Source organism: Schistocerca nitens, chromosome 1 (assembly GCF_023898315.1).
Source record: "Schistocerca nitens isolate TAMUIC-IGC-003100 chromosome 1, iqSchNite1.1, whole genome shotgun sequence".
In the NCBI taxonomy this organism is placed as follows: Eukaryota; Metazoa; Arthropoda; class Insecta; order Orthoptera; family Acrididae; genus Schistocerca; species Schistocerca nitens.
In genome coordinates, this window is record NC_064614.1 from 35,325,464 (window position 1) to 35,331,481 (window position 6,018).

Sequence of the window (6,018 nt, forward strand, 5' to 3'; positions counted from 1 at the left end):
CCTTTTCTCCTCGCGAATCACACTCGCGCAGTGATATATGAACGCGCGAGATATTATAACGAGTGTACAGACCTCCAATTAGTCAGTCTGCATTAGTCTGTAGCAGTCTATAGTCAAGTTTCAGTCTGCGCCCAGTAAGATCATCATATTCCTGTACATAGCCATGAAGAGAAATGTATAGAGACTGTCAAGTATCAGAGATATGTGAGAATAAGATTAATGTGCCAAGACCAAAGGAACTTCAGACTGTCAATTGCAAATAGCATCCAGAACCAAGTTAAGTAATTTTATGCTTGTTATTATTTTAATAAATGTATGTGTAAAATTAATCAAGTTCTGTTTAAAGTTGGTCACCATCAATCTGCTACTCTAAGCGTGAAAGTGGCATTTCTATCGTCTGACCTAACGGCAGAAGATAAATACGCCACGATAAGACCACGAGACATATTGCTGACACTCGCCTACTTCGTTAGAGCGACAAGTCAAATAATCTGATGGTGTGTGTACCGAAGGTCTTACAGTACGCACACCACACATACCCAGTACTTGACATTGGGTATTAGGCTATTAAAAACTTCATCTCGATTGCACTGACGCAGCGACAACCTTAAGCACTGCTAGTTTCGAGCCAAGGCTATTTTGAAGTCCAGTCACATTCATGTGACCACCTGTCACCAACGTCTGCAGCGCCAGCCACTGCGAGACCTACAGTAAGAGGGTTAGCGACCTTGTGGACGGTACCGGTAAGGATGCGCGGCCATGCCGATTCCACTAACGTTACCAGGTGCGCTAGATTTTCGATGGAGGCTCCATGGCGCGAACAGCCCGATGAAGGTGGTCTCAGAGACTCTCGACTGACCAGAGGAGTTTTTAAACTCGTCCTGCCTCTCCTCGAACCATTAGGAGTTGTGTGACACTTTGCATTGCCTGCTGATAGATGCGATTGTGCCGAGGAGAAACGAAATGCATGCAGAGATAGCCACAGTCCCCAAGGATAGATGGATACCTTCGTAGATCCAGTGTGCCTTCCAGAATGACGAGAGCACCCAGGAAATGCCACTGGAACATACCCCAGACCATAAGGCTCCCATCATCTGTCCGATGAAGCATAAAATGTAATTCATTTTCAAAGTCTGCCTGTCGCCACTGACTGGACGTCCAGTTGGGATCGCGGCGCGCTAATTTCCGCCTTCGTATCCGATGAACGGCAGTCACTGTGGGTGCACCGACCAGGCTCTTGTTTTGAGGCCCACACGTTGCAGCGTTCGCAACGTTTGTTGAGGAGACGATCGGTAGGTCGGTGGGTCACATGGGCGGTCAGCTGCGCAACAGTTGCACGTTATCTGTCGGCACACACCTGTGCAGCCATCGTTCATCCCTGCCAGGTATGGCCCGCGGTGCACCACATTCGCATTTGCGCCGGTTTTGGATAGCACCGTTTTGTCATACTCTGTGTACTTTAACCGCACTGGCACTCGAAAAGTGTACAAACGTAGCCATTATGAAAATGTTTCCACGCTTGACCCGAAAACCAATGTGCATGCTCTTTTGGACGTCAGATAAATCGCTCCGCTTCCGCATTACAACTACACTCTTTAATGTTCCCCCGACCCGCTTATAACGATATGTTTACGTAATGTGTATACATAAACATACAGTTATAAATGTCCCCGTTCATAGTCGCTAATTATAACAATATGTTTACTTTTGTGCTGTAACATATAGTTATAATCAGCGGTGGAAGTATATTTGCGAACGCCGACCGTGTGCGGCTGTGTCTTGTTGGATCGTCTGATCAGTCGGAAGGTGCATTACAGAGGAGAGTAAATGCTTATTCAAAATATTATTATTTTTGGATAGCTCAACATGAATTTCCTAAGGGACCGTAGTTCATCACGCATTTACCAGTAGAATATGGCGCGGAGAAAATATTTCGCCGCATACAACTTCCGTCCGATTTCGACGAAAGAATTCGTGACTGTGAACTCTCTATTTGGCAGAAATATAAAGAAAATTAAATAACTTCATGAAGGAGTGAGACATAGATTCTATATTAAATAAATAGTCCATACACAAATTCCATTTAAATCTGAATTTATGGCAATTAATAGATGAACTTACACTGCAATGAAAGATATAACATGGATGCCGTTTTGCCTGGCACTTCTCTTCTCGTAATAAAAATAATTCCTTCGACGTTTTCACATACACAATAAATCTAAGTATTGCACTTTCACTTTACACTAAAATTTATTATTCTTGACGATAGTAATACGGCGGCAAGACATGCGCGTCCGACACAAGTTACAGGAGACAAGAGAAGAATGAGTAACTGTTCATCGAGAAGATCTGGTACATAAAAAAAAAATGTGTAAAAGTGTTCTTCTTCTGTCCGTTTTTCGCGCCGCGGTTTTCAAAGTCAATAACTCACTGCGTCTCTGACGGCGCTTCGACAATAAACAAGTTACGTCACAGGTGTTCACCTTTTACATTCTCGCAACATTATTTGCTAACTGTAGCTGTTGCCGAGCGACTGCTCGATTAGTGAATGATTTAAAATGATAAGGCAATCACATAATGTTACACGCTTTATGTACCCTCCAGTGCCAGTTCTGCCACCTGCCGTCTTTGAGTGGTTATTGCACGTTGACGTCGTACGTAGACGGTGGTCCCGTTAATGTGACTGTACTTTCTTCAGATTTGTGAAGGCTGTAGAAGAAGTAGATGATACAGGAATGGTTCCATTAAGGATTTTTAATTTTTACACTATTTCGCCTTCTAGTACCTGCACTGCTGCTTCGATGCCCAGTTCCTCACAAAGATATCGCCTCCCCCTCCGATCTTCGTCATTCCTCATTCGTCATTCTGACAATCTCGTCTGATCACACTAGAAGCGTCTGCGGCACGTAAACACTGTGTAATATGATGCTGTATCGTTGTGGTGGGCTTCCATCAACAAAGCATTGTTATTCTTCAGACGGAGAAAATTAATTTGCTGCACGATGCTCTACTTCACAGTTGGGGTGAGCCATTTTGTTCTGTCTCCTCTTGTGGCATGTTACGATACCGTGGAGCGGAGATGTCAGAGTGTACCGTGAGCGGACACATGTAACCGCAGACAAACAAAACATTCTTCGCGTAACTTTACTTTTGCGAATTGACGATTAAATCTTCAATAATCGACTGTTCCGTCAGTTCTTGTAGAATGTTATGCATTATGAACGAAAAACCAGAAGACACCGATGAATTCTTTAATGCATAAGAAACAAAAATAATGGGTTTCCTCTGTTCTTTATCCTGTACCAAACCCATCACCTCAAGACCCCAAAAATTGCGCACGGTTTTATATTTAGAAAACGTCTCTCTGAATGTGGAAAGAAAATTTGAAACTAGGAACATTATAAATCCTTTTATGTGCACAACATTATTGGAGAAAAAAAAAGTTCAAATGTGTTTAGTTAACTAATACGCTGAACTATCATGGACTAACCATCAAACGGCAAATAACATGGAAGTTTCATCTGGGAACCAACAAAATGCCCACAACGGACTACAACTACTAAATCTACGAACAGGCAGAACTTGGGGATAGCACCTATACTTAGTCCTCCACACTTACGAAGCCTGGATCAGATCCGTTCAAAGCGTTCAAATGTGTGTGAAGTCTTATGGGACTTAACTGCTAAGGCCATCAGTCCCTAAGCTTATACACTACTTAACCTAAATTATCCTAAGGACAAACACACACACCCATGCCCGAGGGAGGATTCGAACTTCCGCCGGGACAAGCCGCACAGTCCATGATTGCAGCACCTAGACCGCTTGGCTAATCCCGCGCAGCTTATTGGACATATTCTGCCCAGTTGTAAAGACAGCATTTCAGCTTTGTAAAATAGTTCTATATTCAAAAAAGCTTGTACTTGTTAAAAATTGTATACGTAGTTTAGGCCAGCCTGACAGGGAAACACCCACCCAATTGAAGGAACACAACAGAAGTTGGCGATTTAGGAAAGAAGACTCATATTTTGTAGACCCCTGCTTATAGAAGGCCAGAGTTGCAAGGTGCAACTTGAAGTCTTACGCAAAATCCACAAAGGATGAAAGATGAAGTACCTTGAAATAATGGAAAAGAATAATGGCACATCCACTTGCTCAAGCTTAATCTAGAGTGATGATAGTTTCCGTACTCGCCACTTGTAATTGCAGATACTGTCAATAATCCCATCAAAACCACTTTGAAAATTACCCTTCTCATTCACATGCCCCATTTATTTCTTATTTCAGTTGGTGTACTTACCTTTCCACTGTTAAAATATTTATTTAGTACAGTTACAGTTGTTTCATTTACCTGTTTAGTCTCACGTGTTGTACTATACATATTTTTAAAATTAAGGACAACGTTATCTTGTTCAATCATCTCCTAGGTAAATGCCATTAAATCTTACTATATAATGTTCAATCATTCTTCCCCTCGGAGTAGTTGTAATATGGCGTATAGCTCAATATTTAGTGTATCGCATATGTGATCTAAACATATTACACTGAATTTTACTGAAAAAATTCCACTCTTCTCAGAGAAACATTAACAATTGCCATCTTTGGAAATTGAGATGCCCTGTAGTTCCACTGTTTAAAATTTTTTCACAGACACACACGTATTTATCTTTCGACCTGACGATGGTATAACAGCCGAGAACTGGTTTTAGAATGTCATACCAGTCTCGTGTGTTTTCTGATTCACAATTATAATCAAAATTTTATGGCTACCTCTTGTAGAAATGCGTCATTGAACAGCTTCGCCATCACAAGGAATCTGTAGTTGTAATATCGGTCGTCGGAATCGGAACGTGGCAATGCGGCTATACAAAATCACAGATCGCCGTCTCTTTTTGGCTTTATACTAGGAAAACTCCACGCCGGTCAATCTATGGTTCGTATTACTAATCATAGCTCGGACTCGATTAATTTCGTGTCGTGAGTGCAGACGATGACTTCGGACTTGAGCTGTTGTACATTTTGTACTACGGTTGTTTTGTATATAAATACACATAATTGCAACCAATCGGTACTAAAGTATTTCTTTATATCCATAAAAAGTTTTTCGAGTCTTTTCAGGCTCATCTTAATATAGTACATGTAGATATTACTTATTTATAATTACAGTTTGATGGTGGGTACTTGCTTACGGCAGGGCTGCTTTGTTGCTAACATCCACGTGGCTGCTTTCATTTTCATCGGGTGTTGGCCAAAGAATGCATCGGCAATCGCTGTGATTACTAATTGTCACAATATGCTCATCGTTTACGGTGGTAGTGTTTATTGTGAATAATTATTAATACTGTAACCGATAAGAAATGAAAATGAAATCTGCCAGATGGATAGTAATAATGGAACCGCAAGCCAAGTACCCTGCTACACGCAACAGACATGATATCTACATGCCCCATATGACGATGGGCCTGAAAAAATTCTATATCTGGTTTATGGAAACAAATGTTTCATTGACTTATTTCAGTTATCTGTATACATTCCGCGTATCTACTATCTAACAAAGATACTATACAATCTATATACAATCAATGTACTGTCATAATAGCCTTAATCTGAATTTTGTGCCATAGAGAAGCGGTTAGCGCTCTGTTTTATTCTATTATATATGCTTCAGGGCTTGTGAAATTCTCGTGTTGCCGGAACTGTGCCGGACTAATTAATTTCAATTTAAGACTTTTCGACGTTTTTGTGCCCCACTTAGAACTTTACTTTTTTATCAAAGGTTCTTTTGCGCTGGTAGTGCAATTCCTCGTGGCCGAAGTGAAATTAATTTTAATGAGCGTAAACTTTATTTGAACGATTCGTAATACGCACCGTCTTTCTCTCACGCAGAATCCTCAATACTGTGTTGAGTTTCTGAAGAGAACTGGTGGAACTTTCATAACTTCTGACGACATTTAAGCTGGAGTTGTAAAGGGCTTGATCTTAAAGAGAGCCCTTTACTTGAACGTTGCAGCCTCCTGTTTA